The following is a 14,992-nucleotide window of genomic DNA, read 5'->3' on the forward strand; positions in this document are numbered from 1 at the left end:
AAGAATGTTAATTTGACACTACTAACTCAAAACCTCTTTTTCACTCATGTTACTCAACCGATTTCTTCATATATTACAGTTTGGAAACCTCGTAAACGTTACTCAAATATGTTTCTTCTTAAAAATATTTAGGTACAATCATTTATTTTTACGTTATTCAAAGTCGAAGAAAAACATCGAAAATACATTCTTCAGAACAAAAATGAACAGCTATCAAATGGTCAAAAACATGTGCCTAAGTTTGTGCTCAAGTCAGCTGAAGTTAGAAGCTGTATGTATACATATATGTTGGGCATCCAGGGGCGGTCCTAGAGCTGGCTATTGAGGGGGAGGGAGGGAGTGGGTGATTTTCCAAATTTTAAAAAATCAGTCAAACCCGTTAATATATATGGCAGAAAAACGTTCATTTTGGATGGAGCAAGCGGGGGAAGGGGGGGATGTGCAGTTTCAAATGAGACTTAAATATTTGCTGCTGGGGGTTTCGAATTTCACATTTTGTTACAGAAAAAAAAATGTAATCCTACTTTACAAGTGATTTTACGTTATCGCATCATTTTTGAAAAAATTATGAAAAAGAGTATAGCATTTTGGCAATTGCAAAGATATTTACATGAAAGTGCATGGAAAATTTGCATGCATTCAATGGGAATGCATGTTCTTGGACATTTACATGAAACTGCATGTCCTCCAAGCTGTCAAAACACTTTGTTGTTTTCATTTTGTATCAACCCAATTCCAGTGGGAATTGGATTCGGTTTTCAGCAAGGTAAGTTCCGAAATAAAATCTATCCAACTGTATGTAAATCGACGTGGTTGAATAGCTGTAACCATTCATGAATAATTTTTCACACCGATTAATCTTTTTTTCAGAAACCAGATGAGCCAAAAGCAGCGGAAAAATGTAGCAATGGAGTGGTTTAAGTTTTATAAGCTGCTGTCCAATTCCCCCAGAAACTTCGAACACTAATGGCAGGTGTAAATTTCAAACATAAAATTTGATAATAAAGTTAGAATTACTGGTCAAATTTGTGTTTCGGTACTTATTTCGAACATTGCAATCCAAAAGGAATCTTGATTTGGTGTAACAAAATGTAAACTCACAATAAACAAAGCAGGTTGATGCCATTTGGAATTTTACATGAAACATGCAGTATCATCACATGTTAAAAGCCGATTCCCTTCTACCCATGTAGTTGCATGTAATGCTACATGGATTTTTCTAACTGTGATTATAACAATACCAAAAAAAGCAATAAATAAGCAAATTGATTTCTAAAATCATATTGAAACTTTTAATCATCACACAAACTTGAAAAAAAACTGATACGAATCAAAATAAATCATCATTTATTTCCAGTTAGTCATTAATGAATTACTCGAAATGTTGATTCTTATTCTGAATTAAAAAAAAATCAAGTAAGTATTTATAAACATCACAAACGGAATGCGAATTGAAATTTGGATTAAAGCCAGAATTTGAAGCTTCGGACATAACAATCAGGGCACAGAAGAAGAATACATCAAATATAACACCAGATTTGAAAAGAAATTGACCTCGAATTCTTACAAAAAATCAAATCAGGCCAGAATAATTGATAATAATGTAAATTATCAACTATATTAATTTACATTTCTTTTCTTCAATTTTAATTGTAGGGTTGGTTGAAAAATTCCTCTGTAATGTCATCCATTTGAAATAATATTCAATCACAATTTGAAATGTGAATTATCGATGAGGAAAATATATTCATTTTGAACTTCAGAGAGTTTATTCGAAATTAGAAGATGATTAATTTAAAAATAAAAATAATTAGTTTTATTTCAAGAGTGTCAGTTATCAAAGTCAGAGATAAAATCTTCATTAATATTCAAATACTACCCGTAATCATAATAAAAGGCAAGAAAAGTTAATTTTTGATTGTGTTCGTAGTTATAACTTTATGTATTTAAAATACAACAACAATTCATCATAACTGACAAAGTTGGGAAATGGAAGAGTTCTTGAATGATCAAATACGAAACTGATAAACATAAAAACCAGAAGTTTCAAGTTTTACTTGAAAGTTACTACTTCCAATCGTATTGTCGAATTTTTTCACAGATTTAATAAAAATCATGATCGATTGGAAAAAGATTATTTAAAATAATAAAAATTAGCGAATCTCTTTTAAATTTCCAAGTGAAGTTATAGTTTAAAATTTCAAGCTCTAAATATTTTTTCGCCGTCAATTGGAATATTGAGTCCTGGAAAGGGAAAATGCAAGAAACTTAGTTTTTTCTCATTCGAAACTTCGATTTATATCCTTCCAAAAGGATGATGTTTCAGAAAACGAAAAGTTTAATGGAATGATTAATGCAATTTCGGTGATATGAACTTTCTAATAGGAATCAAATGAAATTAATGAAAACTATAAACCGATAGATTAGATGAGGAAGCATGAAAGGTGTTGATAATGAGCCAACAAACATCGGCCCATTATGCAACTGACTTACCAACAGAGCCATATCACAAGCCCATTAATTGGTTTATTATACGTTATTCAATTAAGGAATAATACTTTTATGATGATGAAAGATCTTAAAAAAATCTACAGTTTTTTAATATTTCGGAAAGGCAAGAATTTTTACATGACTAAACAAAGTTTTTAAAATTTTTTTAAAAAATTTACTGAAATCTGAAAAAAGATTTGGTTTCTGATTTGAGAAATATCTTTAATTCAATGTAGTCATTACTTCTTTAAACATACGTTAAAAGTCTATTATTTTACAGAATTTGGAACAGCAAACAAATAGAAAACATCAATAATTTTTATTTCACAGAAGTCAAAATTACTTGCGTTCTTGGGGAAAGAACGTTTTGTCAGAAAAGTGCAGAATTTGCTGCAATAATTTTTAACCTATTTGAAAATAATTTAAAGCACCAACATAAATCAACATTAGCTCTTAAAATCTTTACATCTGCAAAAGTGTGTGACGGACCACCCTAGTGATTGAGGAGCAGGAGGTGAACAACAAAACGACGAAGGAGCGAGAGTGATTATTTCGACGGGTAAGTGATCGGTCGATGAAATTATAGTCGTAGTATTGCGGGATTATCGAAGTATTTTGGTGACGGATTTAGTTTTGAAGTTACGTTGGAGAAGTTTTGGCGGAAGTGTGAGGTTCAAAAGTGACCGGGTACAACTCGGGCGGTCACAACTGGGGGCTCAACCGGGATCCCCGCATATCTATTCGGGGTTCATGATAAGCGATCTGAAGGAACGTCTGGAGCAGCATCAGAAGAAGACGTGAAAGAAGAAAGTTTAAAGCGTTCGGTAAAATCAAGAAACGGCGCGAAACCGATCAGAGTGGTAACCATCGGCTTGGAGAGCCGGAGAGAAGTTCTCAAAGTGTTTGTACCACAAATTCGGTTTGTTTTCTGGAAAATTATTGGGGACGGACTGCTCAACGACAAGTTTCGGAGGAAATTACACGAGGTTCCTATGTACAAAGAAGCGGATCTCACATGACTGAATATTTTTTGAATATTGTGCAAAAGCTCGATATCTGATGCCTACCCCAACAGAACGAGAATTGATTCAGTACCTCGCCCGCCACTTTCCAAGAAATGTCCAACATCTTCTTGGATCATGTTTGGAAATAGGATCGGCATATCAAGTGTTACAGTCGGAGGACCGGTTCATAAATTCCACGGCCCGCTATAGTAATGGATCGGGTAACCATTCATCATGGAGGGAACAAAGCGGGGGTCCGCGGTCTACTCGACCCCAAGGTAATAGAAATGGGCCTGGACCGGGTAACATAAGTCACAACCGCAACATCACCATAACCGAAGAAACAACAGAGGAACCGGCGGTTTTGACCGTATTCGTGGGTCGGGAAGAGTTGCTTAGAGAAGATCCGGAATATAAGCAACCGAAAGTTCAGCGAATCCATCAATCGCCGTACTTTGCAGTGAAGGTGGACAAAATTGAAGTGGAGGCTTTAGTCGACAGCGGATGCGAACTGTCATGCATCTCAAGGGAATTTTATGAACGACTTGGAATGCAAGGCGCACCTTTGGTGGAGTTGCCTTTACAGGCTTTCACTCTGAGGGGTCCATTCGGGAAAAAAAGCAAAAAAGTTACCTCACAAGTTTTACTTAATTTATGGATTGGCGATCAATGCATGGATGTTTCGTTTATAATTGTGGGAGAGCTTGTTAATGAAATGATATTAGGGGAAGATTTCCTGGATAATCATTCCGTTTGGATGCATCACGATGAAAAACGTATGCGGTTATGCAAGGACAATGAGGAATTTTGGGTGGCTTTTAGTCGTGGTTCTGAGGTATCAGGCTGTGTCGAAAGCATTTCACTGTGTGAGAGAATGATCAACTTCATGGAAGGGCTAGAAGAAGCAGAAGAAAAGGCAACAAACTCCTCGAGGTCACCGGTTCTTCAGGGAAACGAACAAGAAATGTGGCAGGATCTCCTACAAGAATTCTCGGATGTTTTTTCGGAGGAAAAACCCGGTTTAACAAACGAATATCAACACCAGATTTTTGTGTCCGACGAAAAATCTTTCAATTTAAAGCAATATCCAGTCCCGTTGGCAAGAATGAAAGCGGTCGAATAAAAATTGGCACTAATGGAGAGCTGGGGTGTTATTTCCAGAAGTTCTACGGCATACGTTAGTCCGCTCGTAACCACTATAAGGAAAAATGGGCATGTACGTGTTTGCCTAGACGCGCGCAGGTTGAATAAAGTGTTGATTAGGGATCACAAAAAACCGCCCAACATCCAACAACTGCTTCAAAAATTCAACGGATCAAGATATTTTTCTTCAGTTGACTTAACATCTTCTTACTGGCAGATACCGATCCAACCGGATCATCGGAAATACACAGGTTTCATGTATAATTCAAAAACCTACGTGTTCAACGTGCTTCCATTTGGTTTGAATACAGCCGTCGCTATTTTTTCCCGAGCTTTAGATATTATTTTAGGACCAGAAATTCTAGAGTTCGTAGAGAAGTATGTAGACGACTTGTTGGTACATTCGGAGTCTTTTCTACAACATTTGGATCACTTACGGCGTCTATTTACCAGACTTCGGGAGGCGGGATTGCTGGTTAGCACTTCTAAGTCGCAATTTTTTCGATCGCAAGTTACTTTTCTTGGACACATAATAAGCGTTGATGGAATAACCATCGACCCTAGCAAAACATCGGCTATACGAAACTTTCCTGTTCCACGCTCCGTTCACGATTTGCGGAGTTTTATACACTGCAAAAAATCGACATATTGGGGATATGTGTTTGCCTTATAGATTTTTGCAATGTGATTCCCATTTGGAAATAACGTGCCCACACAGATAGAATTCAAGGTAATAATTTTTATATGCAACACATAAATATTATAATAAGCACATTGTATTCAATTATCTGCATACTTTAAGGCGTTTTTTGTTCGGATAAGTTTTTCGGACAAAAACACACTTGTAATTTGGCTATCGGAACATTCTTATATTATTTATTGTTGATTTCATTGACATGAATATGGTCCTTACTGAGCATAACTCGTACATGTTTCGTGTTCCTATCCACCGGAAAGGAAGTAGAATGTCTCCACCGTAAAATCAGCAGCTGAGACCTCGATGCGGCCAAGCGACGATCATTCCTCGGCGGCCCGTTTGTCCAACATATTCCCCTGGAGCACCATATCGACGGTTTTGATCGCAGCCAGGGTCCTGAATCTGCAAAATTAAACTCTATTTTTAAGCATGCTTGAAAAATCATAATTACTATTACCTTACCTTCTCTCGACAACCGCTTTTCACCGGAATTTCTTATGTAACGGCGGAACATATTAATTACACTCTAGCCTACTAAAGCGGTAGTCAGAGGCCAGCTTCCTGCGGGGGAACAGATCAATCAATAAAAATTCATTGCTTTATTTTTTACCGAGTAATACTCACCTAATTATTGTATTTTAATCGCTATGATGAAACTTAAAACGGGTACGCCAACTTTTTCTCGGCCATTTTGAAAAAAATATTTTCGAAGATGAAATTTATTAAATTTATGTCTAAATATCTTATAAACTTCATATGTTGAACATAAATGTTATGTGTAACATATCAAATTTATTGAATTTATGTGTAAATATCTTATAAACTTCATATGTTGAACATAAATGTTATGTGTGACATATGAAATCTAAGCGTTGAGAAATTTTAAAGACGTATGTGTGGGAAAACATACATTCAAAGTGTGGATTTGGTTGAGTGTAGGAATGACAAGCTACGTTGCACGGTTCGTGCCTCACTTTGCGGAAATAGCTCGACCACTTTACGACTTGTTACAAGGGAAGCAGCCTTGGCAATGGATGGAAGACCAACAACTGGCATTCGAAAAACTTAAAGAAATGTTCCTGAAGTATACGTTACCACACCATCCTGATTCTGAGAAGGAATTTTTCGTACAAACGGATAGTTCGAATAAAGGGATTGCCGGAGTGCTTTTTCAAAAGGACGACTTGGGAAACAATAAGGTTATTGCCTATGCTAGTCGAACTCTGAAATCGGCAGAGACAAATTACACAGTTACAGAGCTAGAGGCTCTCGCAATCGTATGGGCCTTAGATAAATGGAGACAGTATTTGTTGGGTAGGCATATCACCATCATCACCGACCACAAGGCACTTATTTTTCTTAAGCAGTGCAAATTGCTAAATGGTAGATTGACAAGATGGGTTTTGTTTCTGCAACAATATGACTACGATATTCAGCATTGTAAGGGAACGGAAAACACGCTTGCCGATACTTTGTCTCGGTTTCCGGAAGGAACATTAGACACCTGTCCCAGCGGGACTAATCAAACCTTCAATATAGCGGCCACACGACCAGGTATGTCAGACGTGGAGAAGGAGTTTCGAGCACAGTTGCATCAAATCGCAAAACTACAAGAAGAGGACCCTAGCATAAAAAAGATCTTAGAGGAAATCAAAAATCATCCTAATCAATCTTCAAGGTATCAAATATTGAGTAGAAAACTGTTCACTCGGCAGAAAGGAGACGGAGTGTGGCGTTTAGTACTACCGAAAAATATTACCTTGATTGCGTTGAAATTCTATCACGAGGATAAAGGACACTTCGGGGTTTTTAAAACATATCAGGCTATGAAACAAGACGTCTACTGGAAAGATGTCTATGCGGAAAGATGTTAAACTTTTTATCAAGACCTGTTTAGTCTGTCAGCTATTGTGCGTTTAGATAAAAATTTTATAAACGTCGTTGGTGAACTGGCATCATATCATGGCTGACTTCCGACCAAAACATATTGAGTCGTTTTATTTGAGCGTGCGCCCAGAAATTTTCTGTTTTCAAATTCACATAAATCAACGTTGCCACAAATTCATTTGAATCGTTTGTGTATCTCATTCTTGTCCGTAAAAGTATTTCACGCGAACCTTCCCTTGAGAAAAAAAAATTCACGCGAACACAAATGATTGCTGGCGAAAACAGCAACAGCAACACAAAAAAACATTTCCACCCCGACAGAGGGTGGTTTGTACAAAATATTTCGATCCCGACCGATTTTACTAAAACCGTTTGGGCGCTCATACAAGCAGTGCCATACACGATGCAAATCGTGTTCACAGCGACAAAATTTCATCGAATTTCATCGCATTTGTACCAATGTTGTGTAGTGAACCTGTATATAAGAGAAGTGACATCTGAAACACAAAATTCCAATCGAGCAAAAAAGTTGTCAATATCTATTCCAATCGATCCGAGCATTTTGCCGCAGATCTTTTACCTTTCTTATTGAAAACTCAACCAAAGAAGGTATTGTGATTTTTGTTATAGTTCATACAGATAATTTTTTAGCTGGTCATATGCATTTATGATTAGGTGCAATTTTTTTCAATGCTTTGGTGAATTGGGTTCTAGTGAGAAAACTAACTGATTATTAAGGAAATTCAAGTCATTCATACCGTTTATCGCGATCCTTTGGGCATCGAGTTCAATGTTGTTTTGTTGGATTGAAGGAGCGTTCACTTTAGAGCTTGAACATTGAGCCAGAAAACAGTGCTGGGGATTTTTTTGTCCAAGATTTCGGCGATGTTGCTACATATTTTATTTTAAGAGGGATCAGATGTCGCTTCTCTTATATGAAGGTTCACTAATGTTGTGTAGTCTGTGGCCCGCTTAATGTATGTAGAGATACTCTGGTGGATACAAATTTATGTGTGGCAACGTTGCATATAATACACTGTTATTTTTTTAAACACAACTGTCAAAAGTTCGGAAGTAAGTTCGGGATCGGAAGTCCGGACTTCCGAAGTAAAATTTAGTGCTGGCGCTATAATAATTTGACAATGACACATATCGATATTCTTTACATCTTTGGATAAAATTGAATTAAAAACAATTGCGACTGGTGTGTCAGTAAAAATTAGAGATGTACCGAATAGTGGTATTCGGCGAACGGCCGAATACCGAATATTGACCTTTTCAACTATTCGGCCAAACGAATATTCGGTCGAATATTCTATTGAGTTTTCAATGAAAAACCCTTAAGTGATTATTTCAATGCTTTCCATTACTTCAATATTTATGTCTCTTATGTTTTTAGTCGATTATTTTCAACCAGATGATATTATCGGAGCATGTTTTGCAAAATAATTTTTAAGTAGGAGTCTTTCTGATTTTTTTTTGTCACCAATAACTGAAAAGACATCAGATGGCTAGTCGCTTCTAGGCCGTTTATCACCAAAGAGATTGCGTTCCTGTGAAATCTGAGATAAAAAATATCGAAACAGATGCCAATCTATTTGAAATCGCTTCTCTGATATTGAATAATAGAGAATTCGTTTTCGTGTAGTGGTGCACCGGGGCACTACCGGTAGTGCACTTTTTGCTGTTTTCATGCGAGCAGCAAATCCGAGTGCAAAAATTGCAACCCAAAGATCTGACGGAATCGCCCAAACCGAAGAGTTCTCTTGCTCGGGCGGGTCCCTTAAGTTGGTCTCGTGCAGCAAGAAGCGTTAAGCTGCTTCGAAGCTACTCTGCTACAAGCCAGCTTCGAGCGTTGAAGCCTCCGAGTGCGTGAAAATCGGGAAAAAACTGTGCTTTATTTAGGGTGACGACGCTCGGTTGCGTCAAGTCCCGGATTCCAACCCGTTGCCCTTCAAAAAAGGCAGTTCGAGACTGCACCCGCATTGGGAGCTTGAATTTCTTTTTTTATACGGGATTTTCATCCTGTGGGATGATTCATTCCTACAAGGGCTTGAATTTCGTTCGTTTCGGTATGTTATTAAACTTTTCCGCGATCCGAGTTCGCCGTTTTCGATTTTTTATTTGTAATCTGAAACGGAAATATTCGAACGAAGAAGATGAGATTTGCAAGGAATAAACGATACTCTCAAGACAAAATATCGGAACCATTAAGCTAGGGTAACTGCAGTCCAGCAGCAGCAAACATAGACCGCCCAGAATCAGCCGGTATTGCAGTTATTATCATCAGGGCCAGAGGCGAATCTACCAAGCAAGCCTCTAATAAAATTAATCTGAAATTTTCACAATTTAACATAGTACATAAATTCATGCTAAAATTTTTATATTATTTGCAAGACAATGATCAACTGAAGTAAATTTGATTTCAATTTTCGAAGTCAAACGAAAACAAATACCAGCTGTAATGGATTTTTGACAGCTTGATGTTTTCTGTTGACACTGCCGATTTCACACACACCAACAAAGGTGAGTGCAAAACTCGATTCATGCTCGTTTTCAGCGTGGAAGGTGCAACACTTTCGGGTGGTGAAAACAAATACGGTATAAGATGAAGGTCGAATTTGAGCAAGATATCTTTAAAATAGTTGTTGAAAAGATAGATGATGTCTAACCTTAGGCAAATTATACTTTCAACCACACGTATCCAGACAGTAAGGCATTCAGAACGATTAAAAAAAATTAAAAAGGGCAAAATTTATGAATATTTTGAAAAATTTAACACAAAATCTTAAAAATTTTAAAGTGGAATTTGAGTTTTTTATTTGATTTAGCAAATAATCTGAGTAAATACTAACAAAGCTCGGGAAGTATTTAACAATATCTGGATATCCCGTTAGGCTTGACTTATCTGGAATATTTACTGGATTTATGGGCAAGCCAAAAATATCCAGAAAATCTGGAATAAACTATAACCAAAGTATAAAGCGATACCGTTCAGCATTCTCCTGTACGATCTACAGTGAAATATACACGGATTCACCTTAGATGTTTTGCTGAAACCATAAGTTTATAATGATAGTGTAGCTTTTACAACATTACTTTTGGATATTTTATAAATTATCAAAAATTATTTGAAAAGTTTTGAAGTCTGTAGAAGATATTCGGCCTATTCGACCGAATACTTAGCTCAACTATTCGGTGAGCCGAATATTCGGCTTAACGGTTTTTCGGCGATATTCGGCGCCGAATATTCGGCCGACCGAATATTCGGTACATCTCTAGTAAAAATTGTACGTGAATCCATAATTTTTTGGCTAATTTTTCAGTAATTCGAAAAACGCCCGAATAATGCATGATTTATTTGTTCTGTACATTTTTGTACCCGAATGTACAGAATGCATTCTGTTTTCTGTTCGTTTCTTTTCATTTGTTGATCGGTCAATTTTCGTTATTCAACTTCTTGGTTCGCATGCATTTCATAATAATTTTCGCCAAAACAATAACGATTATGCCGCTTGGAAATGTGATTCGAAAATCAGAAGCGAGCAACGGCTGATTTGAAAAACTGACACGGGTTGTCTATGTGTGCGTCAGTGCGAAAATATTTCTGCGTGGAAATTATTTGTACAGGAGTCTAAATAGGTGCAATTTCCGCAATAATTTTTTTAATTTTTTTTTTATGAAAGAGTAAAGAAAATGCTACATTTGTATGAAAAACAAATTATGAACTCGTTAATAAATGACTGAACTACACGCAATTGTTTGTGTTCCAATATTAAATGAAGCAGACTTTACATCCGTCGAACTTGGTCAGCACTTGGTCGTACAGCTTTCGAGCACGGATTCTGGCCACATTGTTCTGCTTCAGCGTCCGATTTGGCTGTTTGCTGGCTCGGAATGACGTTATTCCTTCCCGGAGACGAATTCGTCGCACCGTACTGTGAGCGGCCTGGAACTTATTGGCCAAATCGCGGTCTGAAAAATTGGGATTCCTCTTGACGGCCTTGATGACTTTCCCACGCAGTTTCCGGTTGACAGTTCCACTCCGACGCTTCGAATGCGGCTTCCGAGCCGTCGTCAATGTTTCCTTGTACTGCTTGATAACACGCCATACGGTATTTCTGGGCATTTCAAGCTGTTTAGCTAGCTTCGATGCCGACAACAATGGATTTTCAAGAAAACTGTGCACAATTTGATCTCTCCGTTCGGCTTCCATGGCGGTTGTTTACAAAATGCTATCGTTTGGTGTTATGACATAAATACATGGTGAAAGGTAATTAATTTCCCGACACGTGGGTGAAAAAAGTTTCCAAATCCGTCCACTAGAAGCGCCACAATGAGCAAAAGAATTTGTTCCAATATTAAATGAAGCAGACTTTAAGACTTATACACACGTGCGTCCTACATCCACAAGCCAATCCGGTCGAACGCGTTATGAAGGAAATATCCCGTTTATGTCGTACATATTGCCGGGATAATCATAAGGTTTGGGCGAATAAAATCGGACATTTTTCGGACCTACTAAATGCAGTTTGCCATGAGTCGACGTTATGCTCGCCTAGTTTGGGAGAAAGCCTTTTGATATTTTACGTAACTTCGTACAATATCCGACAAATTCTGAAGAGCATACGGGAATTAACTTGGACGTAGTGCGAGCAACTTTGATCCGGAAGGCTAATTAACGTAATCGCCGAGCCCCAAACCCGTCTCCTAGGTTTAATGTGGGTAGCTTGGTGCTGGTGAAGGCTAACCCAACTTCATCAGAGCAACAAGGGGAGATCAAGAAATTCTTCATGGTTAATGAGGGACCTTATGAAGTTTCAAAAGCACTACACGAAGATGTCCATTGTTTGGTCCACCCGCACAATCGGAAGGAGCGAGGACGGTTTCACATCAGTTTGCTGAAACCGTTCTATTTCGATCAAACAACCAAAGTTTAAACCCTGAAAAGGGAACCTACGCGAATGGCAAAAAAACCCATCAGAAAGCGCGAAAACGACAAATGTGCCATTCGCAGTATTCGCTAGGAGGGGGGCGTTGTGACGGACCACCCTAGTGATTGAGGAGCAGGAGGTGAACAACAAAACGACGAAGGAGCGAGAGTGATTATTTCGACGGGTAAGTGATCGGTCGATGAAATTATAGTCGTAGTATTGCCTGATTATCGAAGTATTTTGGTGACGGATTTAGTTTTGAAGTTACGTTGGAGTTTTGGCGGAAGTGTGAGGTTCAAAAGTGACCGGGTACAACTCGGGCGGTCACAAGTGTTATCTGTGTGGCCATGTGAATTTATAAATACCCTTTTAATAATTTATAAATACCCTTTTAAATGTGGAGTTGAACATTTAGGTTAAAAAAAAGTCGCTCGAATACTCCGAGTGTACGCAGGTCCTCCTCGAGCAATATCCATGTCTCGTGCCCGTAGAGAACAACACACCGTTACACTTCGTGCGAGGGCTAAGTCTTCTCGACCGCAGTTGCTTGTGGAGTCCATAGTAGGCACGACTTCCGCTGATAATTCGCCTCCGGATCTCACGGCTGGTGTCATTGTCTGCGGTCACCAGTGAGCCGAGATAGACAAAGTCTTCGACTATCTCCAGCTCGTCGCCGTCGATCGTGACCTTTTTTTTTTTTTTTTGTCTTTATTAGAGAGACTTTCAGCCTTTGGCTGGTTCGTCTCTAGGAAAAAGGTTTTTTTTTTACAATTCGTTCATTATATACGATTCTTTCAGGAAACACAACATTTTTTCTTCTTCTACTGCGTCGTTCGAGAGTGCGTTCCGGATTGATCCATCTATTTGGTATGCATTTCTAGGACCTGAATATTGTGGACATTCCATCAGTACGTGTTCTACCGTTAACCTCGCATCGCATAAGTCACATATCCTTACTGGTCCCCCGGAAATACAGTGTCGATGAGTGTACCTTGTGTGCCCCACCCGAAGTCTAGATAGTAGTATTTGTTCGCTCCTATTTGCCCGATCATCCCATTTGTTGGGTTCCCCTTTTATTTTTGCCAGGTTTAGATTTCTTTGCGATCTCCATTCCGTTAGCCATGCGTCCCATATTTTGGATTTCACCCAACGTGAAAGATCTGATTTAGGTATTCCAACTTCATACTGGGTTTCGTTGCGACCTAAGGCTGCTAGTCTGTCCGCTTCGATGTTTCCATGGATTCCAGAATGACCTGGGATCCAGCAGAATGTAAAGTAGTCAGGAGCTGCGAGTTGAATGTGTTGAATCCAAGGGTGGCGATTTTTTGGATTTTCCAAAGCGAGCAGCACACTCGCCGAATCGGAAAACACAATAACGTTGCTTGTAGAGGTGCAGTGGTAAAGTGCCAGCGCTATGGCTGCAGCTTCTGCTGAAAATACCGACGTTTCTTTCGGAAGACTCCGAGAAATTTGTAATGTACTGCTATAAAGGCCTGCTCCGACTTTTTCGTCAAGTTTAGAGCCATCAGTAAAAAGTTTGTTGTGATTTAGGAACTTGTTTTCTACAATTGAGTTATAACAAGCGATGACCTTTCTTGGGGCATCTCCTGCACGAATTTTATTTTTTATTTCCCAATTTACCTTCAGTTTGTGGCAGTTCCATCGTCGATCTCCAAGACGTAAAACTCGCTCAGTGTTGGGTAGATGTAGTCCTGCGTATTTTCTAAATATTTTTCGAGCGTTTTGATATAGAAATTGATTTTTGCTAAATTTTTCTGCTACATTGATGGCTTTTTTGGTGGTAGAAAGAGCGGCAACAAGGTGGAAGGGAAGAACACCAGCCTCTGCACAACTGGAAAGTGCAGGAGAGCTTGGAAGTAATCCGCTAGCATTACGAATCACTTTGTTGTAGATGGGGCCTAGTATTGATATAATATTTTCCAAGGAACGGCTGGTAATTTCTATACCGTACAGAAGTTTGCTTGTAACTACGCTGTTTCCAACAGTCAGAATTGTGTCGCGATTTGACACAGTGTGCCTTTTACTTATCATTTCAATTAGACGTGAGCGGCTACGAATTTCTTGCTTTAGTTTTTTGCAGTGTGCCACAAAATTCATCCGCCTATCGAAAGTGATTCCTAGAATTTTGGGCTCTTTTCTATATGGTATTTGTACCCCATCCAATAATACTTTCAGTTTCCAAGGTATATGGTTTTTAAGACAGAAGTGGCTCCTGAGACATTTCTCTGGAGCCATTGTGAATCCCATAGATTTGGCCCATTTTGATATTCTGTCTACAGCTGTTTGAAGTTTCCTGTTGTTCACTTTAAGACTACGTCCCGTAACAGCTACTAAAATATCATCTGCGTAAACTAAGATATGTACCCCCACTGATGAACTGATGTACAAGCTAAGCCTTGAAACGTGTGTAAAGTTCCAACGACCGTTTTCAATCAATTTTATGTGTTTTGGTTGATCCACCAGATGTCTCCAAGGACACCAGAGAGATCTGTCAAGAAGAAAATGAAATGTAAACAAAACAAAATAACAAACTATTAGTCAGTTATGAATATGTCGAATTACTATTTGACGAGTTTTGAAGATTCGCAACACATTTATGATTTGCGTAATGGAATTTTTTTTAGCTTTAAGCTGTTTTTCTAATTGTTTCAAACTATCATGAAGCACTAAATAGAAACAGATATGATACGATAAAATGCTCGCTCAGAATAGCCTAGAATCGGTATTGTTTCATGAGATTTTTATTTTTAAACTCAACTGGATAAAATAACTGGTTCGTCTAGCTTGTCCGAAGTTCTTAGTTAGTCTTTTTTAGT

This window comes from Uranotaenia lowii, chromosome 2 (genome assembly GCF_029784155.1).
Source record: "Uranotaenia lowii strain MFRU-FL chromosome 2, ASM2978415v1, whole genome shotgun sequence".
In the NCBI taxonomy this organism is placed as follows: Eukaryota; Metazoa; Arthropoda; class Insecta; order Diptera; family Culicidae; genus Uranotaenia; species Uranotaenia lowii.